The sequence below is a fragment of the Jaculus jaculus genome, chromosome 3 (genome assembly GCF_020740685.1).
Source record: "Jaculus jaculus isolate mJacJac1 chromosome 3, mJacJac1.mat.Y.cur, whole genome shotgun sequence".
NCBI lineage: Eukaryota > Metazoa > Chordata > Mammalia > Rodentia > Dipodidae > Jaculus > Jaculus jaculus.
In genome coordinates this window covers 106,149,701-106,177,147 of record NC_059104.1, presented here as the reverse complement: position 1 = coordinate 106,177,147, position 27,447 = coordinate 106,149,701, and the positions used below count along the sequence as shown (strand labels likewise).

The following is a 27,447-nucleotide window of genomic DNA, read 5'->3' as shown; positions in this document are numbered from 1 at the left end:
CCAAAATCCCTATGTTTATGTGTCATTCCCTTAATCCTGTCTGCTGGGAGGTTGAGATTTCTGTTCTGAATTGGGTTCCAGGTCAGCCTAGTCTGTATCAGACCCTGATCCCAATAATGACAGAAGAAAAAGACAAAGGCCCTATGAATCTGAAAGCATCAAAGGCAACAACAGTCAACCCCCAAATACAGCTTAATTGAAAATGGTAAAGCAAACCCTTGGACATGTAATATATAACCTGTCCTGACACGCAAAGAGAGATTAGCACTTCCAGTGTAGGCCTATGTAGCTTTTTGTCAGTTGGCCTCATTACCTTTTGGGGTGGCCTCCAATCTCACCAATGATGTGTACCCACCTCTATCCCTCCATGTTGTGCTGTGGAGGTGGTGCTCAATCAGCTGTGCTAGATGCTCTGTTGCCTGGGGCTGAATGCATTATCTGGAGGTTCCTGGTTCTGATGGCTAGGGGATGTGAGAGCGCAGGAATTGTCCAAAATTGTACTGGAACTGCTCACCTGGACCCACCTGTGTCCCTTTCAGTAGCTCCTTAGCTGAGCTTCCCTGTCTCCCTTCACAATTGATGAAGTTGGAAAATCCCCTTGTTTGCTCTTTGCTCCTGCAGCTGGGCATCAGGTCGGGCAGGCCCAGCAAGACCTCTACATGATTCTGGCCAGTTTCCTCCTATCTGGTAAATCTTGGTCTCTCCTACCTCTCTGCTATGGCCAATAAAAACCTATAGACCTTCACTTTTGGGGCTAAAAATGGTGTATTTATTCTGTGGTTTTGCTTAAATCCACCCCCCCCCCCCAGGCTGGTTTGCTGTGAATCCTATGCAGCCATCTTACCCAGAAGTCCATGACCAACTTCTTAATGAAGCTTCTAAAACTGTATTTTCCAAGCAGTTGTTCCATTTTAAAAAATAAGTTACTCTTCCCCTTTTTAATTTCTGTAAATTATAATTATCAGAGAGGAATAATGACGCTCTACCTTCCTAATTACTAATTGAACATAAAAACGAATGTCTGGCAACACCACCTTGTGATTACAGTTAATGTAACATTTTGTAATGTAATGTAATGTTTTTAGACATTGTTTACTAAGACAGTAACCAAGACAGGTGATTGTATGGATACTTCAAAATGAGGAAACAAGGTCTACTCTTAAGTGACATATCCTGGGGCTGAAGAGCCTAACCATTGGGATTCGATTCTCCAGTACAACATAAAGCCAGATGCACAAAGTGGTACATGCATCTGAAGTTTGCAGTGGCTATACACCCAGGCACACCCATTTTCCTTCCTCCCTCCCTCCATTCATCCCTGTTTCTCTCGCTCTTCTTGCAAATAAATAAATTAACATGTAAAACAAGATGTTGGGGGTTGTCCTTGATGTGGATGAACTTTATCTCAATGCCAGCTTTACCTAATCCACGAAAAATGATGTTACTGGCTCTCTGAAATGTTGTTTAGAGATGTAGCAGCACATATTTCATGTACCTGTTTAATAAGTCTATCCCACCATTAAAAATTTTTTTTTAAAGTGACATCCTAAGCCATTGACCAAATGGACCAACAAGGCTTTCTACACCCAGCACAAACAGCTCTAGTACAGATGACTGATTTCCTCATTTTGATATCAAAATGTGTAAACACTTCATTTGAAGAAATACAGCTAAAGAAAGTATCTTAAATGGGTGATATACCTATAATCTTAGCATTTGGTGGACTGTGGCAGGAAAATTGGCAGGCTTGAAGCCAGGTACATAGTGAGTTCCGGGCTAACCTAGGCTACAGTGTGACCCTGTCTGAAAGAAAGGAGATAAGTTTAAAAATGTGTATAATGGTATAACTGCAAAAATTCTAACTGTAAGTGGTACTTATAAATGTGTATGTAATCCCAGGGTTTGTTAAGTGGCTCTGTTGCAGTCAGGTTCACATTGCTAAAAGAAAACAGCCAACCAAGAGCAGCTTGTGGGGGGGGGGGGAAGGCTTATAGACTCAAGCAGAAGCTATTTGATGGCAGGGGAAAGTGATGGGATGAGCAGAGGGCGGACATCACTTCTTGGGCAACATTGGATGGACAACAGCAACAGGAGAATGTGCCAAACACTGGCAAGAGGCTATAACACCCACAAGCCTATCCCCAACAATACACTACCTCCAGGAGGGTTTAATTCCCAAACTGCCATCAGCTGGGGACATGGCATTCAGAACACATAAGTTTATTGAGGACACCTGAATCAAACCACCACACTATTACAGGAAAACTACAGACTCCACTAAGTCAGTCAAATAATCAAGATTAAGTGACACAATATTGGGTTAGTAAGATGAATGGTTCAGCAGTCAAAGGTACTTGTTTGCAAGGCCTGATGGATCGGGTTCAATTCCCCTGTACCCACAAAAAGCCAAATGTTCAGAGTGGATGCACCTGGAGTTCGGTTACAGTGGCAAGAGGCTCTGGCATACCCATTTCTCTCTCTCCAAATAAATAACAACAATATTTATAATACAAAAAAATGACCCAATATTCACAAGCCAGTAATGAAAAAGGCAGGTTATAAAGCCACCCACAAAATATCATATTTCTTTTTTTGAGTTCACTATGTACTCTCAGGGTGGCTTTGAACTCACAGTGAGATCCACTTACCTCTGCCTCCGGAGTGCTGGGATTAAAGACGTGCGCCACCATGCCTGGCTTATCATTTCTTTTTAAAAGTATCAATTAGGAAAATACTGAAATGATTATACTCCAAAATATGAAAAGCTTCTAAGAGCTATAACGAATCTTTGAACTTCTAAAATGAAAATATACAGCTTTTATAATAAATTAATTCCTAAAATGAAAGAACAAAGTTATTCTAAATGTACATAAACAAGCTGGACTTACGATGTTACAGTACCACTTAATATCTTCTTGAGTATGTTAGCCGGTTTTCAAAAGACATGACTAGTAACTCCAGGCTGGGTGTGGTGGTGCACACCTTTAATCCCAGCACTCCAGAGGCAAAAGTAGGAGGATCATCACCACCCTGAGACTACATAGTGAATTCCTGGTCAGCATGGGCTATAGTGAAGCCCTACCTGGAAAAACAAATCAACAAAAGAAACTCCAGTTTTGAAGGAATAACTAAATAGAATATATAGATTATGAAAAATAGATACATTGTATTTTAAATTCCTATATGAGTAAAATAAAAGAAACATTCAAATCATAAAACAACAGAAAATACCCAACAGGGGCTAGGAAGAGAGCTTAGTAAGTCAAGTAACTAACTGCCATGCAATCATGAAGAAATGAGTATGATGACCCATAACTCATGCATAAGAGCCAAGTATGGTGGCAATACCAGCACAGGAGAGGCACAGAGGAGAGGAGGCCTCTAGGGTTTGCCAGTGAGCATGTCTAGCCGAAATGCAGGTGACACCATTCCATTTGCTTGGGTCTGTATTGCATCAAAAGAAGAAAGCAGGACACCAGCATCTATCACTCTCTACTTCCTGTGGATGCAATGTGACCAGCTTTCCCAAGCTCCTGCAGCCATACCTTCCCCATTAGGATGGACTGTATCTACTTGAACTGCGAGCCGCAATAAGTCCTACTTTAAGTTGTTTCTGTCAGGAATTTGTCACAGCAGCAAGCAAAGTCATTGAAACAGTCCCATATACATTTGTATACCAAATAGTTGTAAATTTACCATCTTCCCACATGTTAATTAATACTGAGAAAAAGTTTACTCATGTCTCCTCACTCTCCTAGTTTTCCAAAATTGTAAGTTTATTAAATTTAATTAATTTTCACAATTTTCTTCCCAGTCCTAAATGTCTTTAAGAGGTCTTAACCTGCCTTTTTTCCATACTGACTTTCTCAGAAGCCACTGCACCAGCAACATACTTAGGCATCTTAAGAGATGCAGCCATCATCTCTCCTATCTCCACAACATTATCCACAGGAATACAACACCAGGCATTAGAGACAACCCACTACCATAAAACATTCTCTCCTTTGTCCTTAATTCTGAAAGTGGCCCTAAAACAGCCTCTCTTCTATGTCACACCATGAAAACAACTTCATGTGCATGTACACACACATGCGTGCACACACACTAAGCTCTGCTATAGCGGACCACCTAGTTTTCAGGTGCTACAACAGGTGTTATTTAGTCTATAAGCAGCTTACACTGGAGTGTCAATCATTTACACCAAGCAGCCTAATTCAGTTACTCTTTTCCCCAAGCCAACTGTAATTGTTTCCAATCATTTGGAATTCTAATCTCAGAACACAATTGTTGCCTCTGAACTCTTCTGACAATTTACTGGGAGACTAGAAAGCAGTACAACAGACAAGTGAGCTAATAAGGTTAACTGGCAAACAAATCAACACAATAATGCACTGATAAAGGCTCTTGTCAGTATTTTTCCTCTGCAATGGGGCACTGTGAGGAAGCCTATGAACCTCCTCCTAGAAAAGTAAATTTAAGCACATAAAATACATACATAAATTAAGTCACAAAAGAAACATTATGAATAAACATATACACTAAAAACACAAATTTATGCTATATAAGTGCTTTACTAATGCTTTAAATAACAGTACTAGTGGATTTAATGAAAAATGGTAAGTAATGAGGACATAAGTATCAACTGGAGGGCTGGAGAAATGGTTCAGCAGTTACAACACTTGCCTGCAAAGCCTGAGGACCCAAGTTCGATTCCCCAGAACCCACATAAGCCAAATGCACATGGTAGAGCATGCATCTGGAGTTCATTTTCGGTGGCTAGAGGTCCTTGCACACCAGTTCTCCCCGCTAATGAATAAATTTTTAAACTGTCAACTGGAGACAACATGGACAGACTATGAAACTACTTGCAAGGCTATTGGGTTCTCTGATAAGGCTAATACTACTACTACTGCCTATATTCATAATATCAGAATGTGTGAATAAAGATATAACTTTTTCCTCAGGCAAGTTCTGTATTTCTAGGTGAACCTAACAACTGTAATAATACTTTTTTTTTAAGCTACATAATGCCATGTGACACCCAGGTGCAGCAAAGAAGACAAGAGTATTTACAATGTACAGAACACTAACTTGCAAGACACTGGCCTTGCCTTTGTAACTGCCTCCTGCCCTACTTGATTTCTAATGCTTGTAAAGGGGTGGGGGGTACAGTTAGGGCGACTGGACCATTAGAAGTAAGAAAATGGCAATGAAGTCTACACTTGCTGGAAATCAAAGATGATCTGCCTTATCTCTTGCCTAGTTCCCTAGACCTGTTTTTCCAACTACAACCAGGACCCCTCCTGGGAGGGAGGTTGTTACAGTTAGGTTTGCACTGCTGGTAGAATTCACAGAACCAAGAGCAGCTTGTGGGAAAAAGAGGTTTATTTTGCCTTACAGACTCAAGGGGAAGCTCCACAATGGCAGGAGAAAACGGCTATAAATTATGATTCAGATATATTACCTGCCCAAAGTCATGGTGCTAGTTAAGAAAAGCCAGAGTTCTAAATTCTACTGGTGCCCTTCTGACCATTCTCTTCTGCTTTCCTCAAGTTACCATTCCAGAAAAGCTGGCCCCAAACAATATGACCTTTATTTTAAGATATTAAAAAAATATTTTATTTATTAATTTGAGAGAGAAGCAGATAGAGAATGGGTACAAAATGAGCTCCAGACACACGCTCCACCTTGTACATTTGGCTTACGTAGGTACTGGAGAATTGAACCTGGGTCCTTTGGCTTTGCAGGCAAGCACCTTCACCACTAAGCAATCTCTCCAACTGCAAAATATGACTTTTTTTTTTTTTTTTTTTGGTTTTTTGAGGTAGGGTCTCACTCTAGCCCAGGCTGACCTACAATTCACTATGTAATCTCAGGGTGGCCTTGAACTCATGGTGATCCTCCTGTCCCTGCCTACCAAGTGCTGAGATTAAAAGCAAGCACCACCACACCTGGCCAAAATATGACATTTTTAAGAGCAAGCTGTTAAAGTTTTCTCTCCTTCAGTTGAAAGATCTCTGGAGATGTTCATGCTGTGCATTATGAACCAGCATAATCACCCTAGTAAGTGGATTTCCTGTAAAGGTGCTCTGCGATTCTAAAAGAAGGTATTAAGCACTTCCTCATGTAGAAATTGATGGATATTTTCAAGAAAATGAAATATTAAAAAGTTTTGAGAAGATAAAGATGTTATTATCTAAAACCTAAACAAATATACAATAGTAATAGTTTACAACAAATTTAGGATCTCTTCTAAGAGTTTTATAATGTTAAGATATCAGTATTGGGCTGGAGAGATGGCTTAGCTGTTAAGCGCTTGCCTGTGAAGCCTAAGGACCCCGGTTTGAGGCTCGGTTCCCCAGGTCCCACGTTAGCCAGATGCACAAGGGGGCACACGCATCTGGAGTTCGTTTGCAGAGGCTGGAAGCCCTGGCGCGCCCATTCTCTCTCTCTCTCCCTCTATCTGTCTTTCTCTCTGTGTCTGTCGCTCTCAAATAAATAAATTAAAAAAAAAAAAAGATATCAGTATTGTTCCTAAGGTGAGCAAAAGATAAATGGTTTATCTTTTGCAACTGTTAATGTTAAGTGCTGAGACAACTAAATCCAGTCCACATTCTTCATTCTCCACTTAGGAAAACATTTCTTAAAATCACAGAAAAAAAAGCATTTAGAAATTGTAAGACAGGTTCATAGAAGTCACCAATGTATAAGAAAAGAACCAAAGACTTGGACCAAGCTGAGATACAGTCACAAATAGATATTTTATATGTTTCAAGACACCAGATATTACAAAGTAGTAACTGATTTTTCAAAGTGGAATTGACTTTTCTTAGATATACTTAAAAAGACACTTTCCCACGCAGACAATATGGACATATAACAGGTTTGTTACCATAAAATCCCTCAAGCTTTTAATTTTCTGATATTCCCTCTACTTTTGAGAAACTGAATTCGGAATTCAGTCTGGTGCCTGTCTCACAGTTGGTGCTGAAATAATTGCTGATTTTATTGATAAGTGTGATAGCTTAACTGTATATCCTCCAATAGACTCAGATGTTTTATTAGGCTTGTAGCCTGGATTTCTGGGCTCCAGCACTAAGATGTTATTGGTAAGCAAATCTGACTTCTAGCCTAAGGTAAAGCGCTTGACTTCCGCCTGGGACCCTGCTCACTGGCTGCCAGGTTTTTTTGCTCTAGTTTGTGGTGCTGGTGGTGGTTTTTCTCTCTGCATCAATCTGTGAAAGGGTCGATCTTCTTCTGCCATCATACAACTTCCCTTGGGTCTGTAAGCCTGAAATAAATCTTATTCCTCCCATAAACTGTGTCTAGTTTGGAGATTCATCCCAGCAACATGGAGCTATGACAATGAGTTAAGCTTACATTTCATATCATTTCAATTTTTCTGTTGATTACTTTCAAAAACAAAATTTTTCTCTCATTTTAGTGTTATAAGAGATCAAGTGTTAAGAAAAGAAAAGCAAACATTAACAGAGGAAAGCCAAACTCAGTGCAACTGAATTAGGTATTTTATCATCTCTATTCAAAACTGTTCCAAAGCTGGTGTGGGAGGCATTCAAGGCCAGCCTGGGACTACGGAGGAGGTCCAGGTCAGCCTGAGTTAGAGAGAAACCCTGCCTAGGGAAAAAAAAATTAAAAACCGTTTCTATTGACCTTCTTTAATTCAACAACCAAACTGCAAAGGGCTAAATAATCTGACTAATTTAATGATGACCATAAATATTATGCTGTATGTTTATTAGGTACAAATAGTAAGTTTTCTATTATATGTGTACATTTGCTTAATTAATAACTAAGTTTATATAGTTTTTCTAAACCTAGAACTTATATGTCAAGAGTCTAAATGACAACTAACTAAGTTTATTTAATCCATGACCACTTAAAGGTCTAAGATCCTAGTGTCAAATCACAGCTGAGATTTTCTACATTCTACCTTTTATAAAGGATTTTTTCAATGACAATACATCTACTATGGCTAGCTTATCAAAAATTATCATTGGAGGTTGGGAAGATGGCTCAGCAATTAAAAAGTGGCACAAACATATGGTATTTGCGGCAGGAAGAGTAACTGTAGTGTCCATACACATACATGCATATGATAATAAAATTTTTTAAGTAAAAATAATAAATTATCCTTTAATTCACAGAAACAGCAAGAAGATTTAATTTTTAAGTAGGAAATAAGAAATATCCAGAATTCACATCACAGAAGGCACTGCTTAGAACATTATTACACTGAATATTAATTCCAGATAGTACATGCCATGGTTACTAGTAACCCTTAAGACATACAAGGTGGCAATAAATCTTGCCTTTACAATCTCAGTTTCAGTATCTTACACAGCTTGCAGGCCTAAAATACAACAAGTACTTAACACATGCTAACAGTTGCCTGGATGTATAAGTGATACTTTAAAACAAAGATCAGCAAACTTTTTCTGTTAGGGGCCAGGCAAGTAAACTAAATTTTAGCTGTTATAAACCCTACACTCTCTGTTGAGACTACTCTTTGCAATTAAGTAACATAAGCTATAATGTGTTCAAACTGAACTTTACTTACAAATGCAGGGAGTATTGATGTAGTTAGGCAAATATCGAGAAATCGATGTTTTCCATTTCCTAAATATTGTGCCTAAAAGAACTTGAAATCATACATTCGTACTAAATTATGTATGTTAATGCATGTCAGATCAATCTTAGATATGTTTTTGTTTGGGTTAAGAAGGAATGCAACACATTTGGCAAATTTAATCCATAGGAACAAAATTCGAAGCACAATTTCATAATGATGCCAGTAACTTGTTAGAGACAGAACATGCCTCAATCCTAGCTAGTGAGTTGGAGAGGACATCTGTAGGGACACTTCTGGAAAAGAAGGCCCTCTTATACCCTTGGATACTTTATATATCTACACAAAATTCTCAAGCTATTTTGGGACATGGAGAAAACAGTCAATATGCAGCCAATGGAGAAGGCCATAGGACTGAGTTGTAAGAATTGGTGTTATTATTGAGTCATTCTTGAGCCTCTGTATTTTATTGTGTATATTAAATTTCCTCCTTGTTTAAGCCTGTTTGAGAATTTTTTTGTTACTTGCAGTCAAAGAAAGAATCAAAACTGAATGGAAATGAGATGGTTCAGCAGTTAAAAATGCTAACTTGTGTACTGGAGAGGTGGCTTAGCGGTTAAGTACTTGCCTATGAAGCCTAAGGAACCCGATTCAAGGCTCAATTCCCCAGGACCCACGTTAGCCAGATGCACAAGGGGGTGCATGCATCTGGAGTTCATTTGCAGTGGCTGGAGACCCTGGTGTGCCCATTCTCTCTTTCTCTCTATCTGCCTCTTCTCTGTCACTTTCAAATAATTAAAAAAAAATAAACAAAATAATAATAAAAAAAATGCTGACTTGCACGGCCTTGGTTCAATTTCCCAGCACCCATGTAAAGGCCCTAGCACCCATGTAAAGCCAGGCACAAAGTAACATTCCTTTGCAGCAAGACACCACGGTGTGCACACACATGCACATGCACACACACGCACATGCACACACACTATAGATGAATAAAAATAAAACTGAAGATTGCTCACTTCACAAATCACCTATAGCCAGGCCTAATAAACTTTAACATTTCACATATTAAAAGAAACATTTTGGGGGCTTGGACAGATGACTCAGCATTTAAAGGTGCTTGCTTGACAACCTGGGCTTAGTTCTCCAGTATCCACATGAAGCCAGACGCACAAAGTGGTAGATGCATTTGGAGTTATTTTATTTATAATGACAAGAGGCCCTGACAGTCCATTTTCATTCTCTCATATTTTCACTCTCCCTCTTCCCTTCTTTCTCCTTGCAAATAAATAAAAGAATAAAAATAAATCAGAAAGACAGGCTGGAGAGATAGATGGCTTAGTGGTTAAGCGCTTGCCTGTGAAGCCTACGGACCCCAGTTCAAAGCTCGATTCCCCAAGACCCACGTTAGCCAGATGCACAAGGGGGCGCACGTGTCTGGAGTTTGTTTGCAGTGGCTGGAGGCCCTGGCGCCCCCATTCTCTCTCTCTCTCTATCTGCCTCTTTCTCTGTCTGTTGCTCTCAAATAAATTTAAAGGTTTGAGATGTAGCTCAGTTGACAGAGTGCTTGCATAGCTCATACAAAGCCCCAGGTTCAATCCCCAATGTGCTATAAACTGGGCATGGTGATACATGCCTATAATCCCAACACTCATGAAATGGAGGCAGAAGGATCATGAGTTCAAGGTCATTCTCAACTACATGGCAAGACTGAGACCAGCTTATCAATAAAACATCAATGAGACCCTGTCAATCAATCAATGTGGGGGTCTGGGTTCATTTACAGTGGGAGGCCCTAGTATTACCATACACACACACACACAGGGCAAATAAAATAAGTCATTTAAGGTCTAAAAACCCATAGAGATCACCTACAACACAGGAAAAACTACCTATATCAATTAGATACTTAAATGACTAACTTTATAAATTGTACAATCAGAGAAAATAATACAGTGTACTTGTTTCTTTGATACTATATTAAGGGCCTCAAATATGCACTCTTACCATGAGCTATATTCTGGCCATTTTACTTTATAAGGGCTCATTAAGTTGTCTAGGCTTGTCTGGAACTTGTAATCCTCCTGCCTCAGATTCCAGAATTCAAGCATTACAGCCTGTGTAAATAAGATCAGTTTAAAATGTCCTTACTACATGATGGTTTTGGAGTTCTCCCTCTCTCTCTTAAACTGGAGGTAAAGGAGGCAAATAAGTATTTCAGGTTTGTTTCAGCCATATGGATCATAGCTCAAAAGCAGTCATAGATAAATAAAAACAAATGACATATTTAAGTTCCAAGAAAATTTTATTTACAAAAATATATATGCAGGACAGATTTGGTCTACTGGTCCTAATTGGCTGACCAATCAAAATGTTTAACAGAGAATATCTTTCCAGACAAATTAACTTTACTTATTTCAAATTCACCTAAGGAAAAAACAACCATCATGTATCAGTCATTAGATCACTTAATGCAAGGTTTAGTTACTTTGTTTACATACATAAATTAGACTTTAATACATCAAATTTAGAACTGTACTTTAAAGGTTACCAATATGACTGTAGGAAAAATAAAAAGCTCACTTAGATACAAATCTATGACATGTACCTATTAGATAAGGTATGTTTTATATCAGTGTATTTGTAAGAAATGCTATGCATAATAGCTATTCAATGGGGGGTGTCCTGTATAACCCCCAATATCTTCCAGGAAGCTGACACTAGAGTTGAGTTCACCATTAGATGGAATGAAGAAACACAAGACATGTATAGACAGCTATTCTTTTCTACACTGTTGCTAGAGTAAAATTTACACATTATACAGATATTACACTAACCCAAACCAAACCTTTTCGTTATAGGACACCACAAGCTACTGTGAATTATACCCACAGTTTAGAAGAAAAAAGGTAGGATTAATCATTAATCAAGAAATTTGCGCAAGTACTTATACAAACACTTCTGAGAATTAGTATAGGAAATACCATTTTGTAATTTAACTTAAATGATGAAAATCTGAAAAATATGACTTACTCAGCATTTAGCACATGTAATAAGCACTATTTTAACACGTGTTACAACATAACTTGATTTTAACAGAGCTATGAATCACAAGTAAGTTAGTTTATTCTTATATGAATACTGTTTTCTCTACACCATATTCCCTATTTAAAACTCCCCCAAAACCAAATAGGTATGGGATAGAGACTGGAGAGTATTTTTTGCCCTCTTCTCTCTTGAAAAATTTGGAGTGAGAGAAAGAATGTGTTTGTATGTCCCTGCGTGTAAAGTGTGAGCAGAGGTCAAAGGACAAGTCTGTCAGTCCTGGCCTTCCACCTCATTTTTGAGGCAGAGTTTCTTGGTGTTCATTGCTCATTGAAATGCTACCTCTCTTCCCATGACCAGCATTGGAATTACAGAAGCCCACCATAGATTCTCTTTTACTTAGGGTTGAGGATCTGAACTCAAGTACTCAGAATTGTGCAGCAAGAATTTTATCCACTGAACCATCATCTCCCCAGTTGGGACTAGGGAATGAGAGAACTTTTACCTTTCCCTTATGACTTTCTAGTTTTTATACTTACCATAAAATGTATCACTTTTATAGGTTTAGAACAGTTTTAACATGTACAATCAGTATAAATACTAAGAAACATGTCAAGAGCTTAATGAACATAAAAGGTGGGATCTCTCTAAAACAGGTTAGAGATGGTGGAACCATCTAGAGTCAGATTGCAGAGTCTCTGCACCAAAGAGGTGAACATCCACTGATTACAGAAGTTTGAGTTTCTATAAGAATCTTGTGCCGGGCGTGGTGGAGCACGCCTTTAATCCCAGCACTGGGGAGGCAGAGGTAGGAGGATCACCGTGAGTTCAAGGCCACCCTGAGACGACAGAGTTAATTCCAGGTCAGCCTGGGCCAGAGTGAGACCCTACCTCGAAAAACCAAAAAAAAAAAAAAAAAAAAAAAAAAGAATCTCTAGTGACCTGTTTGGTCGGAAAACAATCACTTAAGTAAAAATGATGAAAATCTGGAAAAGGATTTACTCAGTGTTTTATATATAGCTTCACTAAATTATGTACACAGGGGGTGGCAATTGGGTAAAAGCAGCAGCCCACCAGCTCTGGGTCTACAGGCGGTCCCAGCCATGCAGAGAGTAACTTCCTGGGCTTCCCAGATTTGTAGCAGTTAACATAAAAAATAAGAGCCATACCCTACAAGATAGGTACCACCAGCACTACTCACTCCTCACAACTCCAATGAAACATGTTTTCTCTTTTTATTTTATTTTTGAGAGACAGAGAAAGGGAAAAAGGAGGGTGGTAGGAAGGGGGAGGGGAGGAGAGAGAAAGAGAGAATGAGAATGGGAACGCCAGGGCCTTTCAGCTGCTGTGAATGAACTCCAGTCCGGTGAGCCCCCTTGTGCACCAGTGTGACATTGCATGCTTGCATCACTTTTGCGTCTGGCTATACCTGGGACCTGGAGATTTAAACAGCAGTCTTAGGATTCACATGAAAGTGCAACCACTAAGCCACCTCTCCAGCCCTGGAGCAATATTTTGAAGCTCTGGTTTTTGGGGAAAATTGGTTAAGAATTGCCCCCCCCCCCATTTCTAAATGGCTCAAGTTAATGTACACGATGTTAAAATGGATTTTTAAAAACCAGGACTCCTAAATGGTTCTGTATCAAACTTTTTATATTAAACTATCCTTAGCTATTTATAATAAAAGATTGAGAACTGAAAATAAAATAAAAATATACAAAGACTTTCAACCTATCGAAGATATAAAATGAATAATAAAAAAAATCTAATTCAGCTCGTGGTAATGGTCAAGTAATAAACAAAAAACTATCCCTGTGACTACTGGCAATTATCAAGAGTGGAAAAGAACAACCAAAACTGTCATTTCTTACCATCATAGGGAAAAAAACAATTTAATTTCCAGTTAAGTAATCACAATCTCCAAAACATTAGATAGACTCAATGCTTTCCCCACACCAAAATTAAGCCTATTCCACAAACATTTCAGAGCATTCCCTTCCATGTGTGGATGCAGAAATAAACAGTTGATATGACCAAAAAGAGCAAGGAAAACTAAATCCCCAATGTCCACTCATTCTTTACTATTAATCTCTCAAGCGATTATTAAATTCCAATAGTTATGTTTTTAAAGTAGTTAAGAAAAGAAAGCCAGTGAAATCCTTTTTTGCAGCAGATTATTAACTTCAAAAGGCACCTTCTACATCTTGTCGCATTTGAAGCAAATTACCATGAGTGTCTGAAAGATAAATGCATACTGGTGCAAGCAAATAAGTTCTGAAAATTAAAAATAAAAAATTCATTCCTAAATATTACTCCCTCTTCTCAGATCCAATGAGCTGTTTTGACGAATAGATTAAGCCATTATTTATGCACCAAAATGAACAGGGCAGTAATTGTTCATCGAGGGTTCCAACCCTCAAGGAAGTGTTACCCCCCCCCCAAAAAAGTATGCTCAGTCAACAATAGATTGCAATGTCTACAGCCAAGTATTCGTTTATCAAATAAAACATTATTCTAGGTTTTCCATTTATATCACGCAAGTCTTGATGGCAACAGAATGCCACAGAGCGTTACATTAGCATCTACACACACACATCTCCTAACGGTAATTTTAAGATATACTTTTAAGAAGTTAACTTCTTTTGAACACGTTTCCAACCGCATTAATAACCACTCTAGGAGATAAAGAAAGCAAAAGGAAGAATACTGGCTATGTCTAAACATCTGTGTAGGAAGAGATGTGCTCTATTTCAACTCAAATAACGTACTGCTCCCTCTCAGATGTGGGACGGAGCTGAGAACTGCGTAAGGCACGGGGAAGCAGATATGTGCTGAACTTTCCAAGCGGGGCCTGGGGTCAGACCGGCGGGGGAAGTTCGGGCGCTGCAAGGGCCCCGGCGGCGGCAGCAGCAGGTAGAGGCGAGGGCGCCGCGGGCCGAGGCGAGGCGGGCCGGGCCTGGCGGCGGGCGGCTGGCACCCAACCCCAGCACGGCTCCATCCCTCGGTCACCCGGGCGCAGCGCACGCTCTCGAGTAATCCAACACCCTCGCTTTCGGGCGGGGGCGGGGGGGGGAGTTCTAATAAATGCCTTCCCCGAAGGGGCAAAAAATAATAATAATAATAATCCCCCTCTACCCTCGCTTCAAATCCATGTTTCCAAACTGCGCCCGGGACGTGCGCCCGAGCCGCGGGCCCAGGCCGGCTCCCCGACGCGGAAGGCGGACGCCGCGCCGCGCCGCGCCGAGGGGAGGAACGCGCGGCCGTGGCACGAGTTTCCCCGCGTCCTACAGACACACACAGCCGGGACCCGGCGCGCTCGGGGCCGGGCCGGGCGGAGCGGCCGGGGTGGGCCGTTACAAAGGCGGCGGCTCGGCCCGCGAGGCTCGGAGCAGCGCCAGGCCCCGAGCGGCCCGGCAACTTCTGGCCGCCGCCTCGGCGTCGCCGCGGGAGCCCGGAGCGAGGGCCGGGGGAGGGAAGGGAGCGCGCGCGGCTTACCCCGAGAGCCCGCCGATGCGGCCCGCTGCCGAGGGGCTGAGGCGCGGCGGGGCCGCCTGGGGAGTGAGACGGCGGGGTCGCGAGCGCTGGGCCGCCGGCGAGGAAGAGCGCCGTCGCCGCCGCCGCCGCCGCGCCGCACACAGCTCTGCAATATGGCCGCCCGGCGCCTCCTCGGGGGAAAGGCGGGGCCGCCCCGCGCCCCCCGCCTCCTCCTGCCGGCCGGCGGGCCTCGCGCCGCGGCCTGAGCGCCAACGCCCGCCCGTCCGCTCGGTTACCCGCTCGCTCGCCTCGGGGCCCGGCGCGCCGCGGATCGTGCGCGCGCGGCGCGGGCGGGGCGGGGCGGGGGGGTCGCGCTCGGCAGCCGGCCCCGCGACGGACCGGGCGGCGGGTCCTGACGGGAAAGACCCCCGCCGGCCGAGCCCGCAGCCGGGGGAAGCGGAGCGGCCCCGAGCCCGGAGCACGCCCTCCCGCCGCCTCCTCCCCCGGGAGCGGAAACTTGAAACTCCCGCTAGTGCCAGGGATGTCGCGGAGGGCGTTTCCAGCGTCCCCGAGCAGGAGTCGGGCCCCGGGGAGCCCCGGGCGCACCTCCAGCGTGCTACTGGGCCCGCAGATCCTGGACTGGGAGAGAGGAATGGGCCTAGCTGAATGCATATTGTATTTTTGCAACCAAGAACATGTTATGTGAGCAGGTTTACCCCAACTAGAAAAGCCAGCTTTTTTGGTTTGGGTTTTTCAGGGTCAAGTTTTAAGTTGCCTCTAGACGCTAGTGGGTATGTGTGCATCTTAATGTGGGATCATTTTACTTTCCTACAGTGTTCTTATAAGTTAAGGGGAAAAAACGTTGGAAAAGCAGGACTCCGAAAAGCAGCCAAACCGAAATTATTCCTGACTTGGAGAGAATCAATGAATCATAGTCTAATTGGAGTCCACTCACTGGATACACAAGGGCTGACTCCTGGACCAATCTCCCCGCTGCCTCTCCTCGGGTATTGTCTGTTGGGATTCAGAGTCAAGCTTGGAATGGCTAAACAAACAGCAAAGGAGCAAAACAGTTTAGCTTATTCTGTTTTCGATGATTTATTTAGTGTTTCATATAAACGAACTTTAAATTCAAGTAAAGCTCACGAGTGTACTTAGCTTTTACAAAACAAATACTTCGTCCTTTATTCTTTCTTGTCTTAGCGTTTGCCTTGGCTAAGATAGCTTTTCCAGGAACTCTGTCCAGATCACTTTCGCTAATCTTCCTCTTCAGTGAGTTGCTACCTTTGCCCTTTGAGACCTCTCTAAACAATTAAAAAGTCCCCAGAGACACAAGTGTTAACCTCAGAGGTCTTTGATTGCAAATTCCTCAAGGATAGGAACCAGGTGTGGCTTTGTAGCCAAACAGATTTATGTGGTTTTTGGAGACCACCAAAAGGTGCAAGAATTGTCTAGATAATTGTTAAGCCTTGCACATAAGGACGACGGAAATGTTAGGGAATTTCTTAAGTACTACAAGTCTGGTCCCCTCTGTAACTGAAGATGGAGGATTCCAATACAGGTGTAAAATGCTTTCATGCAACTGTCTTGTTCAGTGATGACAACAACCCTGGGCTCGGGGTGAAAACTAGTAGTGACATTAAAACAAACTAATGGAGAAAGAGCCCCCAAAGGGTTAATTTGTCAAACATAATCTGGCTAAAAATGTGCCAAAGCTATGGCCAACCCCAAATAGATATTTAACTCAGAAGCCTTGATATTATCCTTACACTATGCAACAGCAAATAGAGGAGAAATTGTAATGTTTCTGTTGACTATTAGTAAATATTTAAGTAAAAGATAGTATTCAAAGCAGATAAGATAAAAAGGGTCCTCTCAAACATTAGAAGTGTAAACTGAAATAACCTCTTTAGAAAACAATTTGGTATAATGATTCAATCTTTAAGAATGCTGATAACACTTAGAACCCATAATCTCATATCTGGCATTCTTTCTGCAGGAAAAGTCTGAAATAAAGCAAAATGTTTACACCACAATAATATTCTTAAATTGCAAAAATTAAACTACGTGTCTAAAAAACTTTATTTGCTCTGTAACACTTTAGGTATCGATTTTTTTGACAACTTCCATAGTTATAGACAACAAACCATGGTAATTCTTCCCCTTGCCCCTTTCAATTTGCAACTCCACTCTCCATCATATCCCCTACCCCTCTCAATCAGTCACTCTTTTATGTTGATGTCATCTTTTACTCCTATTATGAGTGTTGTGTATGTAGCACCAGCCACTGTGAGGTCATGGATATCCAGGCCATTTTGTGTCTGGAAGGATGCATTGTAAGCAGTCCTACCCTTCCTTTGGCTCTTACATTCTTTCCACCACCTCTTCCACAATGGACCCCGAGCCTTGGAAGGTGTGATAGAGATGTTTCAGTGTTGAGCACTCCTGTCTCACTTCATCTCAGCACTATGGTGCCTTCTGAGTAATCCCAAGGTCACCATCTTAAAAGAGCAGCTTCTCCAATCAAAAGTGAGATTAGCATTAATACATGGGTATGAACATTAAGAGAAGTGCTCACCAGGCAGTTTGGTGAGCATAGTATATACATTTAGCTAGACAACAGCAGATGTTACACCCCTAGGGCTCATGACTTTCCCCATCATAGGTTTTCAGTATCAGGCATTTATTCCCTCACATGGAGTGGGCCTCCAGTTCAATTAGAGAGTGGTTGGTTTTCCCCATAACAGACAGGCCTCTATTGTACCTGTTGGCTCATTTGGCCTGAGTGGCCAAATTTACGACTGTTGATTATTTCCACTGGTGATTTTTTCCTCTCTCTCTCCTATAGAACTGCATGCAACATAGCTTTTTCCAGCTGTCAGCTGGTTTACACGGAGGAGGTTTTCAGCTGAGTTCCAACAGGATTTCTCAGTGACTTTGCAGCCCAAGTATGTGGAGTCTTCAGCCATAGGGTCTTACCATCTATTCCTGGTGGGAAACCAGGGCTTTGGCAATGGCCTGTAATGTTTTGGGGTCAGCAGGGACCTCCCTGGCCAACAACTCACTTGAAGGCAACCTATCCCTGGCACTGAAAATGTTCTAGTAACAATCTATGGCTTCATTGATTTAAAAAGTAATTTTCCATATAACTTATTCATACCCTCTTAGATTTTGATTACCCCCCCCCCCCCACACACACACACCTTTCCCTCACTCAGTTTTTTCCCCTGATATCACTTAGGCCTTTCCACCCCAATTAATCTGTTCTTCTGCTTACTTATATACAATGCCATTCTGTTAAGTCCCTCCCTCCCTCCATTTCTATTTAGGTAATGATTTTAAATGTTTGCAATGTATGTCACAATGTGGCAAGATTTTCATACTCTTAAGTAGGGGGAAACAAGTTATGAAGCTGTGTATAGTATGATCATAGATGTGTTTTTAAAAGTATGAAGTATCAGGAAAAAAATGAGCTCTGTGATTGCCTATAGGGAATGTTTGTTTTCTATTCTTCCTCCTTTTCTGTCTTTTATGGTATATTTTTTTTCTTTAGGTAGTTTTACTCCTTTTCTGTCTTTTATAGTATATTTTTTCTTTAGGATATTTTACTACAATATGCATCAAGGATTACACAAATACAGCAAAACCACTTTTTCCTAATAAGAATTGTAGGGCTGCAGAAATGCCTTAGTGGTTGAAGGTGCTTGCTTGCAAAGCCTAACAGCCTGGGTTCAGTTCCCCAGTACCCACTTAAAGCCAGATGCACACAAAGTGGTGCATACATCTGAAGTTCATTTGCAGTGGCTAAAGGCCCTGCTGCTCTCTCTCTCTCGCTCTCTCTCTCTCTCTCTCACTCTTTCTCTCTCTGTCTTTCTTTCTTTTGCTCACTCTCGTCTCAAACAAATAGAATATATGTGTGTATGTATGTGTGTGTATCTTTGAATTGTGATTAACTGGATGGATAGAATTTTAGGGTCATGTTTACTGTAAATTGTAAATGTAAAGTGTATACACATCATTGTTTTATTTTTTTCTTTGCATCACATATATGAGCTGTTAAATAACATATTGAAAGTTTACATGAAATATTACCAAACTTCAATTTTGTAATTTTAGTGTCCCAGTCTGTCCCCTGCCTCCATGCTTGAGATGAAACTTAAGACTTTTCAGTTTGCTAAGCAAGAGCTCTACCACTGAGCTAAATTATCAACCCCTAAACCTTCAAGTTCAGTGGGGGAAAGAACCACATATATTAACTAAAACCATTTTTTTAAAGAAAAGAAATGCACATTACTAGCTAGAAGAAATACTTCAGGGGCTGGAGAGATGGCTTAGTGGTTAAGCGCTTGCCTGTGAAGCCTAAGCACCCCAGTTTGAGGCTTGATTCCCCAGAACCCACGTTAGCCAGATGCACAAGGGGGCACACGTGTCTGGAGTTTGTTTGCAGTGGCTGGAGGCCCTGGTGCGCCCATTCTTTCTCTCTTTCTGCCTCTTTCTCTCTCTGTCTGTCACTGTCAAATAAATAAAAATAAACAATTTTTTTAAAAAGAAATATTTCAGCACAGCATATGAGCTGATTTAAAGCCTTCCAAGCCATCTATAACTCAAATATCTAGGCTATGACCCTATTGGCTATCACTACAGTGTATCAGCTTCTTCTGAATTATGGAACTCTGGTGGTAGTTATGACACATTTGTCTTTCTAGCACATATAAAAGTTGGAAATGAGGGAAATTCATGTTTTCCATGGCTTATACATGGGATTTTTTGAAAATATTTTTATTTGCAAGAAGAGCAAGAGAAAAGAGTCAGAAAGAAAGAATGGGCACTCCACAGTCTCCCTAGATACTATGTGTTCTACTTCCATTACAGCTGTAGTGTGCAGCACTGTGTGCCTTCACATTATTGGACCAGAGGGAGAAGCTTGTCTTCTTTAAACTAGCAAATGACCTACAGTTCAGTGTTCGCTCTAGATTAAAAAATTCCATGGACAAGAGGGATGGCTCAGTGATTAAGGCACTTGTCTGCAAACTCTAAACAACCTGGTTTTGATTCCCCAGTACCCAGTAAAGCCAGATGTACAAAATGGCACATGTGTCTAGAGTTTGTTTGCAGAGGCTAGAGGCCCTGGTGTACCCATTCTTTCCATTTGTCTTCTCTCCTTCCCTCTCCTTGCAAATATACATGTATAACTCCATAGTAAATTCCAGGTCCTCCTGAGCTAGAGCAAGACCCTACTTTGAAAAGAAAAAAAAAGGAAGAACAAAAGAAAGAAATAAAAGCAACACTTAGGGCACTAGTAAGATATATCTTTAGTACGTCTATGAATGAGATTCCAGAAAAGTCACTCTGCAAGGCAACACTTCCACCAGGCTTTTTTCCTCACGTGACCTACGGCCACTGTGAAGCTAAAATTCCAATGTTCTAATTTTTTCCATAAAAAATTATTCCCTAGGTCTGGAGAGTTTGTTCTGTGATTAAAACTGCTTGGTTGCAAAGCCTGGGAGCCTGAGTTAGATTCCCTAGTACCCGCATAAAGCCAGATGCATAAAGCAATGCATGCATCTGGAGTTCCTTTGCAGTGACGAGAGCCCCCCCCCCCTTGCTTTCTGACCCACTCTCTCAAATAAACAAAATATTTTTAATATTATAATAATTCCATAGTTTTTAAAAAATAACAATGCAAAATCACAACCACACATCAGAAGAGAATTTTTCATTATGAGTAACAATATTTCATACTATGCTTACATTTACTATATTTAAATGTGAATGTTTAAGCACATTTTCATGTGTTCCCCAATATAATAGCTCTCAGTAAAATCAAACAAAACTATCTTATCATTTATGGTGTATGACTAGGAAATCACACAAATTTAATTGCTGATATAAGCTATAAAATTTCAGTATAGCCAACAGAGTTATGAGGGCTAATGTACCCAAACAGAGTCAGGAAACCACAAGTTTATGCCTATCTTTATTCTTCCTATCTAAGATGAAATTACATAAGTACATAATTCATGTGTTCATAGATATGAGCATATTAGTCTTCAACAAAGACAAGGTAAAGTTATTACTTAACCCTCTCTTTATGCAGTAAAGGCAATTTATTTTGTGATAAATGGCAATAAAATTTCAGAAGTAAGCAATAAACAGAGTGGAGTCTTAAGGAGGGAATCTATAATCCTGGCTTTGTTCCCAGTTCCTATAACAAGTTACAAAGTGCCCTTGAAAGATTTTATGAACTACTCTGTAACTTACTTGCAATATTTAAAAAGAGAATGTTGCATTCATTTTGCTTTTCCCATATATTGTTTTAAAAATATCATGGATTTCTCAAGACTAGAAGAGGGTCTCAAAAACCTTTTGTCTCCTCTGTAATCATGTTGCCAAATGATCATTTCATAAGCAGTACTTTCTGCCACACACCATGAGTGAGAGAAGTCTAAAGGGAAAACTGTGTGTGTACTCAGCTTTCTCCTCTGTTGTATGGGGGAACTGGACTAGACCATCTGTAAGTGTTTTTCAAGCTCTTATGTTCTTTCACTCTGATGATTCACATAGAAAATATTTGATTCTCATACATAGAAATAAAATTTATAGAATGCATTCTGTCTTTCATAGCATAAAAATGCTTATATGAACATAGAGTCATTGACCATAAAATTTCATTTATATACTACTAGCTTTATTGGAGGAGGAAAGAAATATAAATGGACAAATATTCACCCTGAATGTCAGCATTGTGTACTCTAGGCAGTTGTTTCCTAGAGGTTTCTAACAGTTTTGCTTTGATTTAGTTTGTAGTATGCAACAGAGTTATTCACTATTGAGGAAAGGTGCTCAGCACTTTTTGAATTATCGAGTATAAGATTTAAGCTTACTGTTGTGGTTTAAAGATGTATTCATATTTTATTTGATTTTTCATCAAGAGCCTAATTTTCCTCTCCTGAGTGGGCTGTACTTAGTAACTTACTGGTAACAAACCAAAAAAAAATGGATCTGATAGTATGACTTATGGCCTCTATGTCATTCTGCCCCTCCCCAAAATTCACATATTGAAATGTATTGCCTACATGATAATATTAAGAGGTAATGGCTTTAGGAAACAATTAGGTCATGAGGGCTCCATCTTCTAAAACATACATCCAGTGTTTATCTCTTTTCCCCTCTCTACTCTTCTGTTATGTGGTCACACATAGTAACAGGGCACCATCTTTAAGGCAGAACAAGCCAGTTTTCCCCAAGCACCGAATCTTCTGGCCCCAGGATGCTGTATAAGAGGAGTGTGCAATAATAGGTGACCAAAGAGCACCCGTTGGCCTCACTTTTTCTTTTCTTTTCTTTTTTTTTTTTTGTTTGTTTTTTTGAGGTAGGGTCTCACTCTAGCCCAGGCTGACCTGGAATTCACTATGTAGTCTCAGGGTAGCCTCAAACTCACAGCAATCCTCCTACCTCTGCCTCCCAAGTGCTGGGATTAAAGGCATGTGCTACCACGCCTGGCTTTGGCCTCACTTCTTAAAAGTCCACAGTATCTCTCAATAGCACTTCCTTGGGGACTGTGGTGGTTTGATTCAGTTGTCCCCATAAACCTAGGTGTTCTGAATGCTAGGTTCCCAGCTGATGGAGATTTGGGAATTAATGTCTCCCGAAAGGAGTGTATTGTTGAGGGCCAGCTTATGGGTGTTAGAGCCAGTTTCTCCATGCCAATGTTTGGCACACTCTCCTATTGCTATGGTCTACCTTATGTTCGCCAGGGGATGATGTCCACCCTCTGCTTATACCATCGTTTTCCTCTGCCATGATGGAGCTTCCCCTTGAGCCTATGAGCTAAAATAAAACCTATTTTTCCACCAGCTGCTCTTGGTCAGGTGATTTCTTCCAGCAATGTGAACCTGACTGCAGTAGTGACAAAGCCTTAATACATGGACCTTTGGGAGACATTCAGCCAAACCATAGTATCAGTCTAAGTTTTTGGTTTATCAGTAGGAATAGATGCAGGCATTATATGACTTCAGATATTAAGTCAAAAAGTTACTACAGTTTCTTCCTCATCAAAATCACTTACTTTGGGGTGGGCCAAATGCTACCTAATGAGAAAATTTAAGAATCCAGTGGAAAAACCCATAGGGTGAGAAGTGAAGATCACCTGCCTGGCAAGGCCCTAAGTCTTCTGCACGCAGCCAGATGAATGAGCCATTTCTATGCAGTTGGTACTTCAAGCCTCAGTCAAGCCTTCAGATGACTACAGCCCCAGTCCACATCCTGAATGCTACCTCAGCCAACACACAGCCACTTGGCCCTGCTGCCTCTGAATTACTGACCCACAAAAATTGTGAGATAATGATTCTTTTAAGTCACTAAGGTTTGGGGTGATTTTATGTAATAACAGCTAATGCATTTGCCTATATGGAATCCTCACTCAAGTTATATCACTCTTTAGTTTTGAAAAGTGATTGAATTATATACAATACAATCTGGAATTGGACAATACTTCATTCTCACTGCAGAAATAGAAACTGTCTTACTCAAATCTGGCCTCATCCATTATATTCTAACTCCATAAGAGATGTAGGAGCCATCTTTCTTATTAAAAATTTTAATACCTCAAGCTAGAGGGATGGCTTAGCGGTTAAGCGCTTGCCTGTGAAGCCTAAGGACCCCAGTTCAAGGCTCGATTCCCCAGGACCCATGTTAGCAAGATGCACAAGGGGACGCACATGTCTGGAGTTCCTTTGCGGTAGCTGGAGGCCCTGGCATGCCCATTCTCTCTTTTTCTCTCTCCCTCCCTCCCTCTCTCTCTCTCTCTCTCTGCCTCTTTTTCTCTCTGTCACTCTCAAGTAAATAAATAAAAATTTAAAAAATTAAATAAAATAAATTTTAATACCTCAATATACATGATCATAAATCCCTCCCATTGCTCTTCTTTGTCTTCCTTCCCCCACCCTGTTCCACTGAGTGTCCTCCTCTATCCAAGTAGTCACTCTTCTACTTTGATGTCTCATTCCTTTTATTTTTTTCTGTCCTCTGTAACTACCTAGGTCAAAATGATGGGATCAATACTGTGCAGGTGTTACAGCAGTAGATATATTCACAGTGAGGCCCTGAATCCATCCATCAATTCATGTCCAGAAGATAGTGTTCCAGAGTACTTCTCCCCATTCTCTGGCTTCTTTTACATTTTTCTCACCTCCCTTCCACAATGTTCCCTGAGCCTTGGAGGGCATACTAGTGGTATCCAGACAGCAATAAGCTCCCAAAAGCTTCTTGTTTTTAGCACTTTGATCATTTTTTAGTTTCCTCAGTGTTCACAGCCATCTCCAAAGGACTTCTCTGATAAGCAGTCAGAACAGCAGCAATATTCTTTCAACCACCTTCTCCACAATGTTCCCTGAGCCCTGACAAGTGTGATAGAGAGGTGTCATCCAGGGCTAAGAACTCACATATTATTTCTCATCACCTTGTGTAGTTTTGGGTCTCCCCAGTTGTCCTGACCATTTGCAAAAAGCAAGTTCTCTAAGCAAAAGGAGGACAGCACTAATTTTTGGGCCCCCTTCCCTCTCCCCTTGTTCCTTTCCTCCTGTATCCATACCCTAGACCTTTCTACTCCTTGTATTCTGTCCCTTCACTATCATGTCCTTTAACCCTTCCCTGCTTCTCCTCTCTCCATACCTCATTCTATCTTCTACTAGTAGTCATAGCCTGGGCTAAAGCAAGGCCCTATCTCAAAAAAAAAAAAAATGATATCTGTTCTTGCAACTAGAATTTGTCTGTAGATGTAAGGATTGCATACAGTTCTTTTTATTCTTGTGCTGCAGCATAGCAGTACCCAGTGTATTCTAAAGTATTCATAATTTTTTTAATGTACATGTAGATAGATAGATGATGGGTGAATATATAAATTCACTGATGCATGGATGAATGGATGAAATTATCCAAGAATTTAATTTGGGAATAAAATCTAGGTTTTCTGACTCAAAATTTAATGTTAATAACAATCAGCCTGCTTCTCTCACTTCAATGCACTCAACTTTGTTTATAAATGTAATGTAATGATAAAGTGAAAATAAAGTCATTAATATTCCTCTAATGTTGTTTTTGGCAAAGTAATGGATTATAATATATAGGTAGAGGTACTGCATTCAATCCTCACTGTTGTAATGTGAACTCACTTACTTTGTAACTCTGCCACTTGCTTCCTGAAATCCCACCATTACTTAAAATAATTAAAGAGCACCCTGTGCTTCCAGAATAGATGGCTGCATAGAGTTTGGAATTTGCTAAGATAATAACTGAATGTACACGTATTTGTTTACTTAAGACATTGATTTATAAATGTATCAATAATCACCAAAGGAGGAGGTCTGTCTGAAGTTGAGTTGGCTTTTGCTGGTATTTAGGAGCTATGTGTGAAGGAGGCAAATTCTGGGTTTTCTGCAAATGTAGTTGTGTCCTTGACCTAGTCCAACTATTAGTCCCTGAAGTGCTTTTTTAAAAATAAACTTTATCCATTTACTTTTTATAATTTATTTATTTATAAGAGAGACAGAGAGAGAGACAAAGCAGCAGATAGTAAGAGAGAATGGGCACACCAGTGCCTCCAGCCACTGCAAATGAACTCCAGATACATGTGTCACCTGTATATCTGGCTTACATGGATACCGGGGAGTCAAACTCAGATCCTGAGGTGTTGCAGGCAAATGCTTTAACCACTGAGCCATATCTCCAGCCCCTTGAAGTACTTTTTTAGCCACAGGGGTATGCCACTTTTCTGCCTCTTTTTTGTTTGTTTTGAGGTAGGGTCTCACTCTAGCCCAGGCTGACCCAGAATCCACTATGTAGTATTAGGGTGGCCTAGAACTCACAGCAATCCTCCTACCTTTGCCTCCTAAGTGCTAGGATTAAAGGCGTGTGCAACCACACCTGGCACTTTTCATTAAGACTACTTTGAATTAGGCGGAACTTGATTCCAACACAGGTGACTGGAGTGTCACTGAGGATTGAAGCCATGAGTGCTCTAGACCTCTTAAGAGTTGCTCTCAATTGTGCTATAGAGCTGAAGGCTTCAAGGGCGCATGTGTAAGCATGACTAAGTTCTTTAGAGGAAACACAGTAAGAATTTCCAGCAAGCAGATATTTTTTTTTTTGGTCCAAAGACCTGGTATAAACTACTTTGGAAATTGAGAGAAGTTTGGTGTTTTTATTTTGTTTTGTTTTTACCCATGGAAATGATTTTTATGAACATGCACATGGCATGTGTCCATACATGTTCTTATGTGCATGGTGCACACACAGCCAGAGGCTAAGGTTAGTGTCTTGCATGGGATTTATGTGGCTGTTGAGGATCCAAACTCTGGTCCTCATGCTTCTGTGACTAACACTTCTCCCACAATCTCCCCAGTCCTAGGCATGTACCCTGGTATCCCTCAGCTCTATAGCACAACTGAGAACAACTTTTAAGAGGTCTAGAGCACTCTTGGCCAAAGGTTCAATCCTTAGTGATATTCAAATCACCTGTGTTGGAATCAAGTCCCACCTAATTCAATTTCTTGGGCAGCTCTTCACAACTAAGCCATCTTCCCAGTCCATTTTGGGGCTTTGAGAGGTCTACATAGAGAGCGTAGTCCAGTGCTTAACCCATAATAAATGTTATAACATTTAGCAATATGTATTCATTTAGGTTGAAAACTCTGACAGGCCAGGCTGCTAACTAGGAAGGGTCAAATTTGTTTCTGCTATGCTAGTCTGAGAACATCAATGTTCTGTTAACTCAAAGGTGATCAAATGATAGAATATCTGGTTCCTATAATCTAGCTTGATAAGATATGTATAATATAAAGATAAAAAATGTTAAATTTAGATTCAGACAGACCTGTATACTAAATCCAAATCTTCTATATATAATTCTGACTTGATATTATTTTCTCTTTGTTTGCTTTCTTTGGTGCATATAGAAAGCTATTTTCTGCTTGAATAGATACAATTAAACTCATCCTACAGTAAAAGAAAACTCAAGATAATAGTTGTTTTAAAGACTTGGTTAAAGAATATATACCTTTTACAGAGGGTGGCAAATACGAAATGCGAAATGCGAAACTCACCAGAGTGACAAGTAAAGGAAGGTGGCTGCTTAGCATCAGACCAGCCATTTCTATTACATCTGTCAGGGCCCAGGAACCATTACAGAGGAAGTAGCAGATTAAACATGAGTGCTGCACGTACTGCTATCCTGAGAAGCTCCTAGAGAGAGATGGCTGTTCACACTAAAGAGACTCAAAACTCATCAAAGCAGAAAATTAGAGGCTGCCAAGAGTTCAACACTAAAGGAAAATTCTAACTTG

The 27,447-nt window shown here is 40.7% G+C and overlaps 1 protein-coding gene across 1 annotated transcript in view; it reads right to left on the bottom strand.

Annotated features, from left to right (window-relative positions):
* Rdx (radixin) overlaps window positions 1-15,218 on the bottom strand; it is a 101,138-nt gene extending 85,920 nt beyond the window's left edge. The window contains exon 1 of the mRNA XM_045144938.1: window positions 15,128-15,218. The gene's annotated coding sequence lies outside the window, so the exon portion shown is untranslated. The remainder of the gene's footprint in view (window positions 1-15,127) is intronic.
* Window positions 15,219-27,447: the final 12,229 nt, after the last annotated feature.